The 18,937-nt window shown below is 42.6% G+C and overlaps 1 protein-coding gene across 5 annotated transcripts in view; it reads right to left on the minus strand.

Annotated features, from left to right (window-relative positions):
* SCML4 (Scm polycomb group protein like 4) overlaps positions 1-18,937 on the minus strand; it is a 167,989-nt gene that overhangs the window by 110,373 nt on the left and 38,679 nt on the right. For 4 of the 5 annotated variants that reach the window (XM_040428838.1, XM_040428837.1, XM_040428836.1 and 1 more), the window contains exon 1: positions 16,798-16,959. The exons of the other annotated variant lie outside the window; for it this stretch is intronic. The gene's annotated coding sequence lies outside the window, so the exon portion shown is untranslated. Of the gene's footprint in view, positions 1-16,797; positions 16,960-18,937 lie in introns of those variants that run through there. 5 annotated transcript variants of the gene reach the window in all.

The raw sequence follows: 18,937 nt of genomic DNA on the forward strand, positions 1-18,937 counted from the left end.
CAAGTCTATGGAAAGAGATGGCTATGATTTCCAGGTGAATCGAAATAACAAAGCTAAATTAAAAGTCTTTGCATTGTCTTCTTGTTAAAAATTCGATTGAGCTATTTTTCTCAGATTAAGGGTTCATGTACACAAACGTGTTTTTTGTTTGTGTCCATTCCATTTATTATTTTTTTTGCGGCCATATGCCGAACCATTCATTTCAATTGGATCGCATAAAAAAACAGAAATGACTGTACATTCCGTGTCCGTATGGTTTTTCTGCAAAAAAAAATAGAACATGTCCTATTATTGTCCGCCTTACAGACAAGGGTAGGACTGTTCTATTAGAGGCCAGCCGTTCCATTCTGCAAAATGTGGAATGAACACGGCCGACATCCGTGTTTTGCAGATCTGCAAAACGACAACTGTCATGTGCACGAGGCCTTACTTTTGTCCTAAACAATGCTGGCTTATTTTTATTTTAGACACTGTTAAAGAGGATCTGTGACCATGATCAGCCCTATTAAACCAGGCATACTACCTGGTATGGCTGATCAAGGTGAATAACATGAGCCCTCTACTGCTGCGAAAGGATGTTTTGTTGCAATAAAATGCTTACTTTTATTTTTATGCAAATAGGGTGAACGGAGCATCAGCGCTTGCGCAGTGCAGATCTTGGCCGGGAAAGCCCCCGAGATCAAATGTGCATTTAACGATGAAATATCACTAGTGCAAGGGCAAGATTCCGGACCAGGCATCCAAACAGTGAGGATGCTTGGTCCTGTCAATCAGGCCATGAGGGGTACTGGCAATGGGGGAGAGGAGGAGCTGAAGCGTTGCTCCAAACGACTAGACCAGCCCCTTACTGCTGTAAGCACCTCATCTTCATAAAAATAAAAGTAAGATTTATGCTGCTACGGAACATCCATTTGCAGCAATAGGGGGCTCATTTTATTTACCATAATCAACCTAAAAGATAGCATGCCTGGTTTAATTGGGTTGACAAGGTGACACAAGCTCTTTAAGCCAAGGAAAATATTCTTGATTTTAAGCAAAAGCATCCATTGTTGATAACAGTGGATTGTACTGTTCACAGAAAGTTTTTTAGAGCCCTATTGATGTCTATGAAGGTTTTTATTCATCCAGGTCATGGCATATCAGTACAAATAAGTCAGAGCAACTGGATTTGTATTTTTTTTCTTGGAGACATTTCACTAGTCATCCGACTGCCTTTCTCAATTAGATTGACTTGTACAAGAAATCTCCAGTATTAAATACTGGTGACTTATGCTTCAGTCCTGGAGGTAAGATGCTAATTGCATTGGCATGACTGAAACTATTAGATGTAATTAAGCTGCCTCGGAAGGGGTGTTAGTACAACAGTTTGAAGACATCTTAGATACAGAGAAAGACTGGTTCAAAAGAGGTGTGAAAGAAGTTATTTACGTGGAAGGGTGGAGGGGTGCAACATCTATTGTCTGCCATGTACAATCTGTGTTGGTCCCATGTTCATATGTGCCCACAGTGCTGAGAAAAATTATGTTTTAATATATGCAAATGAGCCTCTAGGAGCAACGGGGGCGTTGTCGTTACACCTGCTTTCTCTGCAACTAATTTACCCTCTCCACTTTGATTGACAGGGCCAGGTGTGATCACGTTTACACTGCTTAGCCCTGTCAATCAAAGTGCAGGGGGCACGGCAGTTGCAGAAAAAGCTGGGAATCTAGGAGTAATGGCTAGACCCCCTTTGCTCCTAGAGGCTCATTTGCATATATTAAAACTTTATTTTTACTCAGCAATGCGACACATATGAACATGGGACCAACACAGATGTCTTCAGCTGCCAAGTGAACATGTAACAGGTCAGTCAGTTTCATAGGTACAAATCTGTTGTACAAAACAGATGCCCTTTAAGTAACTCTTTACCATCTTTAACAAAATTTAACCTGAAAAATAGGACAGTAAAAAGTTTAAAAAAAAGAAAATAATTTATAGAATATTGTCATGAAAGTATGGTATACTGTAATATGACATTGACTTATTAAAGGTGACAGATGATCTTTTTATAGCTTTCTAAACCAAAATTTACCCTTTTAAAAGATTACAAAAAAAAACATTTTGCTACAAACTTTTATGAAGAAACATTCTGCTGATATCCATTCAGGCCACAAGCAAAACAGAAAAAGGCAGTTGTTTAGTTTGGCAAACTATAAGGAATATAATAGACATTTCAAGACTGTCTCTTGCCAAAAGCCTTGAGATCGGATCAGAGCTTAAGTCATGGTAGACGGTACAATAGATTCAATTTGCTTTGTCTAAAGTGTCACCTATGAATGATGCTTCACACTGAAGCTGATACTCAATTGCATAATTGAAATGACTTGAAATGAATTTATGCTGCTCATACAACTACACAAATTCCTAACCGCCTGTGGGAGGGATGGAAAGGTGTCTACACAATGCGACTCATCTACAAGCCAAATACAGCTATTTTTATTTACCAAAAAGCTACAAGTCATAGTAGGCGCGTGGTCACATTGGCTAAAGATCAACCATTCCGGTATACATATACAGGTCATTGTTGGGTGTCTGCTACTTGTTATGGTAGGATACAGTAGACTTTGTGAGGGGTATTTCTAAAACTCGGTTTGCAGTGTTTAATAATGACTTATTCAAACCACACAGTGAGTCTAACGGAGGTGAAAGAATATCTGTTAAGCCGCGAAACAGCAGGTGATGAAATACACTATATGGAAAAAACTATTGGAACCTCTACACATTACATCTACAGGAGCTTTTAAAATCCCATTCTAAATCCATAGGCATTGGTGTTGGTCCCCTCTTTCCATCTAAAATGCCTTCCACTCTTCTGAGAAGTCTTTCTACAAGATTTTGGAGTGTGGAAATTTTTGCCCATTCATCCAGAAGAGCATTCGTGAGGTCAGACACTGATGTTGGATGAGAGGGCATGGCTCCATTCTAGTTCATCCCAAAGGTGCTCTATGGGGTTGAGGTAAGGGATCTGATCAGGCCAGTCACATTCTAACACAAAAAAAACATCCAACCATGCCTTTATGACCCTTTCTTCGTGCACCAGGGCACAGTCATGCTGGAACAGAAAAGGGTGTTTCACAAAGTTGGGGGCATATCATTGTCCAAAATGTCTTGGTATGCTGAAGAATGAAAAGGGTTGTCCAGCCATTACTAAGTGATGGCCTATCCTCAGCATAGACCATCAATAGCTGATCGGCGGTGGACAGACACCCCTCACCCCGTCAATCAGTTGTTCTCATGTAGTACCGTGGCCAGAAGTTGGCACCAGAACTTCACAGCTCTGTCAACTGTGAAGTGGAGGGAGCTCGCTACTACAGTGCAGTTCCCATTAAAGTCAGGATATGCCATCATTTAGTAAAGGTTAGATAAAACCTGTTCACTGGAAATAAATGGATCTAGGCCATCCCCTGAAAAACAACCTATTTACAGAATATATCATCAATATGAGATTGGTGGGGGTCCGACTCCTGGCATCTCCGTGCATCAGCTAAATGAAGAGGTAGCAGCACTCTGTGAGCACTTAGGCCTCTACTTAGGTCAGTGACGTCACATTCATCGGTCACATGGCCTAGGAGCAGCTCAGCCCCATTCAAGTCAATGGGCTGAGCTGCGATACCAAGCACAACCGCTATATAATGTATGGTGCTGTGCTTGGTAAGGTGCAAGGAGGGCACAGCACTCATCAGAAATCTGATGAGCACCACAACTTCCTCTAACAGCTGATTGGCAAGGGTGCTGGAGGTCAGACTCCACCAATTTCATAGTGATGACCTATCCTGAGGATAGGCCATCAATGTGAAAACCTCTTTAAGAAACCAAAGCTGAGCACTGATTGCTTGTTATGAGCAACAATTACAGTTTTTTTTTTTGTTAGCCAGTTTTGATAAATAAGACCCAGTTGTGTTAAAACTGTTATATTACTAAAATGTGTGGCCATGGAAAGCTACATAATAAATGGGAGGAAAGGAGGCTTGAACAGCAGCTGCAGACGCATCCTCATCCGAAGCGCTCTAGGCTTATCCATGCAGACAGTCTAAAGATAGAGCCTGCTATGCAATAGGCAGGAATATACGCTCCAGGGATAAGGAAAATAAATTATACACAACATAAAAAAATAATTCTGGGCAAACATTCTGTAATTAATATATTTCCATTTTAATAACAGCAGGTGGCAGAAGTTTAATGTGCTTATTTATCAGTTTCTTACTCTCCGTTGAGTCAACAAAATGCAAGCTGATGAAAAAAACACAGACGTGAAGATTTATTGGACTGTAAGCAGACTATATTAATGAAATATCTACACCAGCTACAATTATGATAAATGATTGCCACTATCATGAGTATTGTTATAGCCTATGATTCTTTATGTCACCAAAGCAAAGGTGGTATATCTCGACACACACTGCTAAACAAGTTCCTCCTTACTACTGTGTATCTAGCAAAGCCAGTCAATGGCAATACTGTATATCAGTGAACATACAGATGTAGTAGAGTTAACACACATGCTTTATGAGACGTGTTTTCTAAAATAAATGCGTTAAGCAAACGCCTTCAATTGCTTTTAAATGGCTTTTGTTTCAAGATAATGCGATGAGTTAAGAAATTTGAGTTAAGAGTTTGTGTGTTAACCCTGCTACATCTGTATGCAAAGTGTCATCTCTGCTTAATAGGATTGTCATGTCAGGATAATTAGGGCACATGGACATCATAAAGGGGATCCCCTTCGTGTTCAGCTGTTTTTGTTTCTTACAGACAGTTACTCACTTGCCTGTCTTTATTGCCCTAATTTTAATAAAGGGCATGCTTATATTCTAGCAAATGGGGAGGATAAGATGATACAAACTTAACAACCTAAATACGGAACATACTTGTCAACTTCTGAAGGTTGGCATCAGGGAGAATGAGGGCTGTGGTGCATGCAGCACACTACAACACTCAAGGCAATCAGGGCACTGATGATGCGTCTAATGATGGAGAATCCTGGCGCCACATACAGCTGCAGTATATGGAGGACTGCTTTCCTGAAGTAAGCATTCTGCGCCTGAGAGATTTGAGCCCAGGAGCTCTCTCTTTTTTCCCCGGAGTCTCCCGGATGTCCCAGGCAAGTATGCTTAAATAGATGTTGGTGTGAAAACCCCCTTTGCCAATGATGACATACAGTAGTCAGTATGAATCAAATCTATTTAAGATACCCTCATTAATATTTTACAGTCTTCTATCATTGCTTCATTTCTTCTTATTCTTCTTATAATGAAAAAGTCCTCCTGGCCAGACATTTTTTTTAAAAAGCCATAACTTTTTTGTTTGGTTATTTAAATCATTTTTGTTTTTTGTTTTTTTGGTGATACATGGGGCATCTATAAATATGACAGAACACTAGCTAAAGGCAAGCAAGAACACTGCACAGTCAAGAGGTTTATATGTGAGCTAACTACACGATCTGTACAGCTCTACCTCCTGTCCTCATGTGATGCAGTACATCCTTTGACCGCTTCTGTCTCTTCCACTGCTTTGTTGGATCCTGACCATTTTCCTGGCAAGGATCCTGTGCAATTCTCCTATCTATATATTTGTCCCATATTCACATCTGCCACCAGTCTGTGAATATACTGGTCACCATGACCTTCTTGAGGGAGATAAAGGTAAGGATTGTGGAGATTCCTTAGATCTCCCACCCTAATCTAGCCATCATCAAACCGACTTAGAGGATTCACTTTCCTGGTATAAGAAACCCTTTTATGGATAGGTTCACACTTTCATTTAAAGGATCCAACAGGCTGCTCCAGCAAAGAACAGCCTGCTGGAGTTCACTGGATCTGGCCTAGGCGGATACTGCCGTTCACTGCCGGACCCAATGACTATAATGGGATGTGGCCACTTTTTGGTACAAGTGCCGATATTCGGACAGACAAAAACTCAGCAATGTGTCCATGAAGGAGATGTAGAATTGTTGCTATGGAAACCTGTGACATTATAATGAAGACATGGGCTTCCTAGTGTCCCATGGGCAGATATGAAATGCTGTACATCAATGGCAGATCTGAATCTGCAGATTTTTGGAAGAGTGCATGAGTACAAATACTTTATTTCTCTATTTCTGCCGCAAATAATTCTTTAAAGAGTACGGCCCCTTGCAGATAAGCATGTCCGGATTAGGTCCGGAAGCGTTGTGGATGCTTTCAGTGAAAACTGCGTGATTTCGCAAACAAGCCTATTCAGTTTGGTTTGTGATCGCGTTCAGTTGTTCAGTTTTTATCGTGCGGGTGCATCGCAATTTAATGCGTTTTGCACGCTCGTGATAAAAAACTGAATGTTTACAAACAACATCTCTTAGCAACCATCCGTGAACATTTTTCACGCAGCCCCATTCACTTCTATGGGGCCAGCGTTGCGTGAAAATCGCAGAATATAGAAAATGCTGCGCACATGTACACAGCCCCATAGAAATGAATGGGTCCGGATTCCGTGCGGGCGCAATGCGTTCACATCACGAATTGCACCCGCGCTGAATACTCGCTCGTGTGAAAGGGGCCTACCTGTCACCTCTCTTGAAATAAGAATTCTGTAGACCAGGCACTGGTAGACCAGGCACAATGCCTTGTATGGCTAGCTCAGCTGAATGTAATGATACCTTTCACTTAGTGATCTCCTGTATCTTTAAAGGGGTTCTGCACTTTCATTTAACTGATGATCTATCCTCTGGATAAATCATTAGCTTCTGATCGACGGGGGTCCGACACCCGGGACCCCCGCCGATCAGCTGTTTCAGAAGGCAGCGGCCCTCCAGCAGCGCCGCGGCCTTCTCACCGTTTACCGCAGGCCCAGTGACGTCACGACTAGTATCAACTAGCGTGGGCGCGGCTAAGCTCCATTCAAGTGAACAGAGCTTAGCCGCGCCCACGCTAGTTGATACTAGTCGTGACGTCAGTGGGCCGGCGGGCCAGCGGTAAACAGTGAGAAGGCAGCGGCGCTGCTGGAGCGCCGCTGCCTTCTCAAACAGCTGATCGGCGGGGGTCCCGGGTGTCGGACCCCCGCCGATCAGAAGCTGATGATCTATCCAGAGGATAGATCATCAGTTAAATGAAAGTGCAGAACCCCTTTAATCCATAAGCAAATTGGCAGATTAGTGCCTCCAGGGTGGGTGTGGGCCACTCTGTGCACCCTTGCCCCTCCCTCCCTCTCGTTTGATTGACAGGACCATGCAACCTGACTATGCAGGTACCTGGCCCTGTCAATCAAGAAGGAGAGGGGGGAGTCTGTCAGAGGAAGCAGGAGGGCAAGGGTGCACAGGGTGGCTTGGGCCCACCCACCACATAACGACTGCCACAAGGGAAATTGTTACCATATAAAAGTATTTTCTATTCTTGCAAAGTGTTAGTAACTAGGAGTCCAAATGATGGAACCCCTGGTAATCACTGGAAAAACTGCAGGCGCAATGACCAACCATATTATATATAGTCCCACTATGTCCTCCAAATTAAAGCTGCTCTGCACTAATAGAGGGGACGCCGTGGGGAGGATTACCTCTCAATGACCCCCATATATCATACAGACAATGGCTGAACTCATGAAAGAACCTCTTTAGACAAAAGTGCAGTCATTAAGTAATTTTGCACTAATTAATATTCACTGTCATAAGGACTTGGCTTGAAAACTGTATAACTGTAATTTATAAATGCATTGGGGGAGATTTATCAAAACTGGTGCAGAGAAAAACTGCCTTAGTTTCCCATAGCAACCAATCAGATTCCACCTTTCATTTTTCAGAGCTCCTTTGGAAAATTAAAGGATCAATTGGATTGGTTGCTATGGGCAACTAAGCCAGTTCTACCTCCAGTTTTGACAAATCTCCCCTACATTTTTTATTTTATTTGTGTCCCATAGTGCAGTGTGTCTGTGTGTAGCTGGCCTTTGACAACTGTTTACAGAGAGGTCATTAGTATACACCTGACACAATTCCTGGCGTGGGAATGTGTTCTTTTGAAAATCCATTGGAGTAACAGGGAACAGAATACGAACCATTTTTTACAGTCCAAATGCCTCATAAAAGAAAAATAAAGCAACTTTGCAAATGGTCTTGATGAAATGTCCTACTAGTTTGTGTCTCCAGCTCCTATGGAAATGCAGATCTGTGCTGTTACCATAGAGATGCCTAAATCCACATAGGAGCTGTATACACAAAAATCCACAGCACAATCCATAGGTGTTGCAGGTGCAGATCCACAGCAGTTCTGTCCCGTGTGGATTTATTCCAATGAGACACAGTACTGGTTGTTTGCCTGGACAATAATTTATATTAAAGGGGTTTTCTGAGACTTAAATAATAATGACCTACCCTCAGGAAAGGTCACCAGTATCTGATAATTGGGAGTCCGACACCCAGGACCCCCGCCGATCAGCTGTTTGAGAAGGTACCGGTGCTGTTGTGAGCGCCGCGGCCTTTTCCAGCACCATACATTGTTTAGCGGCTGTGCTTGGTATCGCACTCAACTCCATTCACTTGGCGTCACTTGGCTTAGGGAAAGCTGTGTGAAGGCTGTGGCGTTACTGCAAGCGCTGGTGCCTTCTCAAACAGCCAATCATCGGAGGTCCTGGGTGTCGGACCCCCACCGATCAGATACTGGTGACCTATCCAGAGGATAAGTCATCAGTATATAAGTCTCGGAAATCCCTTTGATGTACAGCTCCCTGTACCTCACATCTCCACATAATCCCACTGCCATGGTCATGCTGCACTGCAGTGCTGGTAAGCAGAGCTAGCACACACGGGATACATTTCCATTCGTTCAGAGCCCAAGGGCTGCCAATCTGCCCTGCGTATGTAGTAGTCTGTAGGAACGCACGGTAGCCACACAAGAGAACAAAATCCTAAAGGCTCAAAGCACCAGCTTCATCTGTAATTCAAAGAGCAGAGGGGAGGTGAACATCCCTCAGTTCATTCGGTCTCCGAGCCGCTAGCATTATGGATGTCCTCTAGTACTACTCCTAAACGATATTTACAATATGAAACTGAAGCCATTCATCTCGGGCCGTGTTTACATAGAGATAAAAGACAAACGGCCAGAAAACGAATTATCTCAACTCTGCATTTATCTGCAACGGGATATTGCAATGAAAATGGTTCGCAGCCCAGTAATATACAGCTTTGCTATTCCCATCCATCCCTTATCACTAGCGCACTGTTAGGGTGCTTTCACGCGTAGTGTTTTATTGGCGTTTTTCAGCAATTTTGGTGCTTCTTTTGTTATAAAAACGCCATCTCCAGAGGTAAGCTGAAAGTCTATGGGAAATATAACGCAGGACACACAGGGCATTTTTGAGCATTATGTGGCTGTTTTTTTCTTTCTGCATGCTTTTCATAAATACAGCATGTCGTAGCTCTGGATTTTTTTCAGTCATTTTACATCTCTTTCATTAAAGGAAAAAAAAAAAAAAAAAAAAAAAAAGGGGGAGAGATATCAAACTGGTGTAAAGGAGAACTGGCTTAGGCAACCAATCAGATTCCACCTTTCATTTTCCAAAGGAGCTGTGAAAAATAAAAGGTGGAATCTGATTGGTTGCTATGGGCAACTAAGCCAGTTCTACTTTACACCAGTTTGATAAATCTCCCCCACAGTTCAAAGAGCCATTTAGAAAAAAAATCACAAAAAAGCCACAAAAACTGCAACAAAAAATACTTTCCCTAGAAAAAACACATGAGCATATTCTGAATTTTTATAGTGATTAAAAAAAACACCATTTCTATAAGATCCCTCTAAGGGATTTTTCAGAACTTCTCTACTACTCATCCTTAGGGTAGGTCACATCAATATAAGAATAGAGGGTGTCTGAATTTGAACAGGCGCAGTACTGCAATATCCAGATATGGCTACTACACAGTGTACATACCGTAACTGTGCATTATAATCAACGGGCATCAGCATTGAATGGCAGTATCCGGCTAAGCCCTCATGCACATGGCCGTTGGAAGGCCGTGGCCGTATTGCGTCCCGCAAACGGCGGGTCGGCAATCCACGGCCGCCGGCCGTGTGCACCCCGCATCACGGATGCGGACCCATTCACTTGAATGGGTCCGCAATTCCGGAGATGCGGAACGGAACACCGGAAGCACTATGGAGTGCTTCGGTGGTGTTTCTTTCCGTTGTTCCGCACCGCAAAAATATTTGACATGTCATATTTTTTTGCGGTGCGGACTGACCACGGACCCATTCAAGTTGAATGGGTCCGGCCCACTGCAAGTTGGGGACCAAATGCACGGATTGGCCGCACAACGGCCGTGTGCATGAGGCCTAAGGCCATTCCTCTGCTGGAACAGGCTGCCGGATTGTTTAAATGCATATGTGAAAGTAGCCTTATCTTACAGTAGAACTGTAAGGGGTACAGTACTATACGAATTTTCGACAACTGGATGTTGGGTTTACAGATTGTTACTATATATTATTTTACTATAATATATACTGTAAAAGATACCACGTACTTTATCCATCGTAAGCATTTAACGGTTTAATCCATACATTTTACTATGGAAAAAATTGAATTTACTTCTCCGTAATTAACAAAAGTAAATGATAGATTTCAGATTTTAATGGCTGTCATAAAAAGTCTGTGATCTCCACACTAATGTCTATAAAAGCGAAAAAAGGCTGCAACAGCTAAGATAGGTCAAGGGCAGAAGGAACGATTTTACAATTACAGTCTAAACCTCTTCCCTTGCAGACAGAAAACTAGAAACATCTAAATAAATTTTAATGTTTCACGTATGTTCGAATAAACAATAGACAATCAAAAGCAGCCATGGTATGTGTATAGCAATATATAGAAATAGGATGTTAAAGGCAAAATTTCGATGGATGGCAATGAGGTCTTATTGCTAAGGATTGTTTGGATTACATAAGGGATCACCTGTGTGAGGAAGAGTAGAAGGGAGCGAACAGCACCCTGAACCAATCACGACACTGGAGGCGTGTCCCAGACTACCTTAGACTCCCTGTAGGCACCGCAGATAAACTGAAGTCACTGATGACAATTCTGACCTAATCTAGATGAGCTAAAAAAAAAACTCTGTCAAGAAGCAAACGCCAAGAAACATAACGAACAGATAATCATCTGTATAGGTACTGATCATTTTACAGCTTACAAATTTACATTTGCTTTAAAGGGGTTGTGCACTAAGTTCCAGACCTCTCAATGGCGGGACCCATGTTAGTCATATTCACCTGATCCCCAGAGCTGGCTCCTGGCTCGTCTACTCACCGGCCTCTGCTGCTTCTCTTGGGTCCCTCCATGTAAACGTATGGATTGACCCCCTAGCAGCTAGTCAATGGCTGCAGCGGTGATTATCACATGGCCATTTGACATACCGCAAGGGGAGCAGTGGACAATGACTGGCTGCAGTGCTGTCAAAGTGGAAGAGGACTTGAGACAAGCAGCGGAGGCCGGGGAGCGAACGAGCCAGAACCCAGGCAAGTATGATCATCAATGCGGGTCCCGCCAGTCTGAGAGATCTGGAGATTAGTGCATAACACCTTTTAGGCTACTTTCACACTAGCATTTTGGTTTCCGTTTCTGAGATCCGTTCAGGGCTCTCACAAGCGGTCCAAAACGGATCAGTTTTGCCCTTAATGCATTCTGAATGGAAAAGGATCCGCTCAGAATGCATCAGTTTGGCTCAGATTGGCTCCGTTCCGTCTCCATTCCGCTTTAGAGGCGGACACCAAAACGCTGCTTCCGTCTGACGAAATTGAGCCAAACGGATCTGTCCTGGCACACAATGTAAGTCAACGGGGATGGATCCGTTTTCACTGACACAATCTGGCAAAATAGAAAACGTCTTGGCTCTGTTACAGATAATACAAATGGATCCGTTCTGAACAGATGCAGACGGTTGTATTATCTGAACGGATCCGTCTGTGCAGATCCATTACGGATCCGCACCAAACGCGAGTGTGAAAGTAGCTTAAGGGAAATATATTATCACGGTGATGAAGATGTCAACAATAATTTATGTCTCTATTCTTTCCAGTAAAAGTCTATCACTATCACCTGACATCTGGGTGTTACCAGTTGTGATGTGTCCCTGCACATTCCTGCACTGTCCAATCACATGGAGCAGCCGCGGTTGGGATGCGGCTGCCTTGCAACATCATATTAAGGGTCCATTCACACGTCCGTAGTGTATTGCGGTTCCCGGCCGGCACCCCCATAGAACTGCATATTCTTGTCCGCAATTGCGGACAAGAATAGAACATGTTCTATTTTTTTCGTGAGCCGTGGACCGGAAGACCGGGGCCGCGCTCCGGAAATGCGGATGCATCTCTTCCGGCCCCATAGAATGCGGACCGCATCTCTTCCGGCCCCATAGAGAATGAATGGGTCCGGATTCGTTCTGCAACATTGCGGAACGGATCCGTATCCATTCTACGGACGTGTGAATGGACCCTAAAGGGGTTGTCTCATCTGAGACATTTGTGGCGTATTGCTTGGGACCCACACCTATCTCCAGAACAGGACCCCCGAAATGAGCGGAGAGCAGCCGCACATGTGAAGTCACACTCCATTCATTTCTATGGGACTGGTGAAAAGAGCCGAGCTCTATATCCAGCAGTCCAATAGAAGTGAGTGGAGCACCGTGCTTGTGTGGTGCACTCTCTATTCATTTCTATGGGTCTTCCAAAAATAGCCGAGCACACTTTTTTTTTTGGGACTCCCATAGAAATGAATAGAGAGCATGCCTCGCCCGTTCTGGAGATAGATGTGGGTCCCGGAGGTGGCACCTGCACCTATCTAACATTGGGGGGCATATCCTAGCGATATGCCACCAATTTCTAAGATGAGGGAACCTCTCTAATGAATTAGAATCCCATTGTTTAGTTGTTCTTCATTGTTAATGGCCACACAGTATTGTGAGTTACTGCGCAGCCATTAACAATGAAGACAGAATAAACAATCTGGTTCTAAATAGTTAATATGACGCTATGGGCAACTATGTCCGTATCCATATGTCCGTTCCAAGATAGAACATGTCCTATTTTGGTCCATTTTGTGTTCAGTAGGAAGTATGTAACGGGAAAATGTGGGATGCACTCAGCCGGTATCCATGTTTTGCGGATCCGCGATTTGCGGACCGCAAAATTGATACAGTTGTGTGCATGGGGCCTAAAACATATTCTTTGTGATGATGGGGTCCCAGCACCCCGACGATCAGCTGTTTGAAGAGACTGCAGCAGTCATACTGACCATTTCCAGGATTGCCGCTCCAGTCCTCACCTCCGGTTTCTGGTTACAGGCTGTAGAGGTGATGTAGCTGTACAAGGCAAGTGACTGCTACAGCCAATCACTGACTTCAGTAGTCACGTGCTGTATACATGTATTTTCTTGCTGCAGCCAGTAAACAGAAACCTGAGGTGAGGGTGTGGGTGTACTGTGGGAAATAGCAAGAATTAGAGTCTGTGTCCATGAAGTTCATCTTCTCCTTAGGTGATTGACAGGGTCCCTGAACCCTGCTCTCTCCTGGCCTTGTAATCTTGTGTTTGTGCCGTGTACCACAGTTTCAGCGCATGTGCAGTAGGTTTATTTGCTCCTGGGCAGGAAACAGAAGCAGTAATTTGAATGCATCAAAACTGTGGCACATATGTGAGATTACGAAGCCAGACGAGAGCCAGATTCAAGTACCTGGTCCTGTCAATCACCTAAGGAAGGGAGGGACTTTATGGACAGTGATGGTCAGTTCGCAGTGTTCGCCAACGAACACATGCGGGCTGCCATCTTGACTCACCTGTCCGGCGTTGCGCAGGTAAGCCCTTACCTGCGCCGGGAGCCGGTCTGAAATCAAATGCGGTCACCGGGAGCAGGCAGTTCCGAGAACAGCCGCCGGGGGCCTTCATCGGGCTGTTTTCGAAAATGCCTGCTCCCGGTGACCGCTTTTGATTTCAGACCGGCTCGCGGCACGGACCAGCTCGCGGAGAGGCTAGGGCCCGCCCTCGGTGATCCCAACAGCTTAATGCCATATATCAGGGATGGCCAACCTGTGGCCCTTGAGCTGTTGTAAGACTACAACTTTTACCACGCCCTGCTGTAGGCTGTGTGGGCTTGCTGGGAGTTGCAGTTTTTCAACAGCTGGAGAGCCTCAGGTTGGCCATCCCTGCCATATATGAACAAAATACATATTTCGACTGAATGCAGAAACCAAACAAAGGTATCGATTTAATAGACTATTTAAGCCCTACCAGCCACCATGAATGGTCTGATATGCAAAAAAAACTCCTGACAGACATCTTTTACATGGTGAATCGTGTTGAGTGGACTTGTGTTTCAAGTTCGGCGTACAAGGTTCGGGTTATCTAAGAATTCCGTTATGGATTCCGCTTCCACGGACCATGGTCCGGTATTCTTAGATAACCCGAACCTTGTACGCTGAATTTGAAACACAAGTTTGCTCATCCCTAATGGTGAGTATACCATCGTTTATTATTTCATCACATTTGGGGGTGTTTTCTCAAACAACCCCTACTAGGTTTAATTTCTAGTAGTAAAAGTACACTACAGGCAAATTGACAGCATGTAGAGCTCACAGACACACAACGTCTATGGCAGTGCCATCAAAAAGCAATTCATAAGAAATATTAACATTTCAGACGCTACAAATGAGCCTGGTGATTTGAGTGCACAGAAGAGGCTAACCGAGGTCTTCCTCTGCATATCAGTCAAGCGCCTCTGTTCCTCCTCTTGATGGGGGTGGGGGGTAGTAATCCTGCCACTGGAGCGAAGCCAAATTTGAAATGTTGTGGTTATAAGAGAGAACCCCTGCTGCGTCACAAAATCCTCAGTGCCTACACAAGAGCAGGCACAGCTTCAAACAGCAGAAACCCAAAAATAACAGAGAAATCTTCTTTCACGTAGAAACCAAAATGGCCTTCTAGAAAGCAGCTCCACTACTTGAATGACACAGGGAGAGAGGAATGGGCAGTATATGTGTAAATGTAGATGGCACAGGCCTCCACCAGGACCACAAATAGGCGTTCTACTGCCAGTGCAGGGACGACAACACATACAAATGCTGTCAAAGCTTGTGGGCCGTAGATTCAGTTATCAAGTCTAATAAACGTCCCCGTTCTGCCACTCGAAATGTATTGTGCTAAAAATACAAAAGCGGGTTGTCACCATTAAATGAGTGAAATCCATCTAGCTCTTTCCGTGGCTGTCTGAGGCACATTACTACCAGGGTGGCATTACGCTGTTTACGTTGCTAGGTTACTAGATGTGAGTTTGCATATTCCGTTTATATTATGTGCATTTGTGATATACAACCAAGTGACATGGGCACGGAACACAATCAGCGCGCAGCTTGGCCATTGGGGAATCATTCATGTAGATATATAGCCATATGTGAGCGAGTGTGTGTGTGGCGAGTACTATAGAAATAATATATATATATACACACACTGGATATATAAATATAATAGATATTATGAATGCCTTCTTGACTAGACAAGGTTATGTTGGCAAATGGAGGTTCATCCTATTCCCCTTCTACTAACATTTCTCAGAAGTCTAGTCCATTTGGAAAAGACTGACTGCGATAACAAACACAATGATTAGCCTGACCTCCCAGCAATAAGGTGGCCAGCCGTCAAAACTCTCTTTTGTCTACCGTAAATGTTTACTACCGCAGTCACCGTCTAAGAGTAAAGGCAGCTACCATTGTCCGACGCTCCCCCATTTGGAGACTGAAGGGGTTAAAAACCTTTCCCTCTGCAAGATATCCCGGAATGGCTAGTCCAGAGCTGATAGTGAAGCTGTATTAGGGGAGATTACAGCTTCTGCCAAACTGAAAGTACACAAGGATACAATCAAATGACCAGCAGCAGGCTATTCAGTCCCCTTAAAGGGCCACGTCCAGCGAGAGATCTATTCTTCCTATTACAGGACTAATCAGGCAGCTCTAACAGGAGTGCAAGTAGGACCTGACTGTGCAAAGTGCTACTGTTATCAGGGTCACAAGGTCATCCCCCTGGAAGTCTATGGCCACTGGGCTACTGTAGGAAGAGGGCAGCTACACGTATGACACATGGATGGGGATGTGATCAGCAGTGCTGCAGGGTTATTTCTACTTTACTATTCAGAATAATAACAAGCACATAATAATAGCAGAGATTTATGCATCATCACCATCATTATAAGAGTGCATACCCTATAGAGTTTATCTATCTATCTATCTATCTATCTATCTACTCTATATCTATCCACCTGTCTATCTATCTATCTCATATCTATCTATCTCGTATCTATCTATCTCATATCTATCTATCTATGTATCTATCTATCTATCTATCTATCTATCTATCTATGTATCTATCCATTTATCTATTATCTATCTCATATCTATCATCTATCTATCTATCTATCTCATATCTATCTATCTATCTATCTATCTATCTATCTATCTATCGATCTATCTCTCTCTCTCTCATATCTATCTATCTCAATCCACCTGTCTATCTTTCTGTCATTTATCTATGTATCTATCCATTTATCTATCATCTATCTATCTACAGTCACCCACACACATATACATATATATATATTGCAGGAGGAGGTCTATGAATCTGCCTGAACTCTTCAGCACACCATACACTGCATTGCTTCCTCCATTGCTGGGAATACCTCATGTACATATTCACCCGATATGACTGGTACATGCCCAGTGGCTGTGTAGAGCAGCAGCTTTGGTAGATGCACAGATGGTGCCCTGGCAGCTCTTACCTTGCCTTCTTGCAGCCTTCACAGGGTGTTGTGACTGGGAGGACAGCTGATTGCCAGGGCATGCACACACAGCAGAGCCATCTTCTCCCTGTCTGCTCTCCTCCAGCAGCTCAGCTCTCCAGCTGCAAACATCTCATTAGACTAATGCATTCAGCACAGGCAGAAAACTCCATTTACCATAGCTACAGCAATGAATTTCCATTACGATGACAGATTCAACCACATCATGTCCGGAAAGGCAGCCAACCACTGACTTGTACAGAACACACACACGTTTCACATGCAGAAAACGGGCCCTGTGTGTGGTGTCCCTGCTCAGCCAAAAAATGCCCCTCTACAGAAGTAGAAAGCTAGAGCACGTGTGCCCATACACACAGCGTGCCCCCTGCCATCAGTGGGCGCTCGATGCTCCACAGCACACACACATCACTGCATTCAGCAGATTGGGAAGAATTTGGGTTCTAACTCCAGCTCCCTCTGTTGCCATGGAAACCAGACTGTAACATCTCTTTGTCCTCATCATGCAGCAGCCAAGTCCTCTACCCGGCAAACATGACACCTCCACATACAACTGTGCCTATGGCAGCCTGCACACATATCATCCATGCAGATGGCATATTACACCGAACATTCATCACTGGGATAATATTATTACAGGGGAGACCCTGCCTCCCCTCCTCCAGCTGTAGGTGTACATGCTCACCTCTTCCGCCCGGCACATGTGGTGGCGCCCATAGCAGAGTACATCGGAAGCCACAGTAGGTCCCCCACAGGACCTACTGTGCAGGAGTCAGTCTGACATCTACAGCTGGGACAGGCACACCATCTGCAAAGATCTATCTAATATCTATCTATCTATTATCTATCTAATATCTATCTATCTATCTATCTATCTATCTATCTATCATCTATCTATCTATCTATCTATCTATCTATCTATCTATCTATTATCTATCTATCTCATATCTATCTATCTATCTATCTATCTATCTATCTATCTATCTATCTATCTAATATCTATCTATCTATCTATCTATCTATCTATCATCTATCTATCTATCTATCTATCTATCTATCTATCTATTAATCTATCTATATCTATCTATCCCACCATCTATCTATCTATCTATCTATCTATCTATCTATCTATCTATCTAATATCTATCTATCTATCTATCTATCTAATATTTATCTATATCTATCTATTATCTATCTATCTATCTATTATCTATCTAATATCTATCTATTTATTATCTCTTTATCTATCTATCTATCTATTTATTATTTCTTTATCTATCTATCTATCTATCTATCTATCTATCTATCTAGTATCTATCTATAGCTATCTATCTATCTATCTATTATCTATCTATCTATATCTATCTAATATTTATCTATATCTATCTATTATCTATCTATCTATTATCTATCTAATATCTATCTATTTATTATCTCTATATCTATCTATTATCTATCTATCTATCTATCTATCTATCTATCTATTATCTATCTAATATCTATCTATTTATTATCTCTTTATCTATCTATCTATCTATCTATCTATTTATTATCTCTTTATCTATCTATCTATCTAGTATCTATCTATAGCTATCTATCTATCTATCTATCTATCTATCTATTATCTATCTATCTATATCTATCTAATATTTATCTATATCTATCTATTATCTATCTATCTATTATCTATCTAATATCTATCTATTTATTATCTCTATATCTATCTATTATCTATCTATCTATCTATCTATCTATCTATCTATCTATCTAATATCTATCTATTTATTATCTCTTTATCTATCTATCTATTTATTATCTCTTTATCTATCTATCTATCTATCTATCTATCTAGTATCTATCTATAGCTATCTATCTATCTATCTATTATCTATCTATCTATCTATTTATCTATTATCTCTCTATCTATCTATCTACCTATTATCTATCTATCTATTATCTATCGACTCTATCTATTTATCTATCTATCTATCTATCTATCTATCTATCTAATTAGGGTTGTTGCGATACCAAAATTTTGATTCGATTTCGATACCATAAAAAAGTATTGTGATACTCAATACCATTCGATACCACGCAAAAAAAAGAAAACACCAAAAAAGCC

This window comes from Bufo bufo, chromosome 4 (genome assembly GCF_905171765.1).
Source record: "Bufo bufo chromosome 4, aBufBuf1.1, whole genome shotgun sequence".
Taxonomy (NCBI): Eukaryota; Metazoa; Chordata; class Amphibia; order Anura; family Bufonidae; genus Bufo; species Bufo bufo.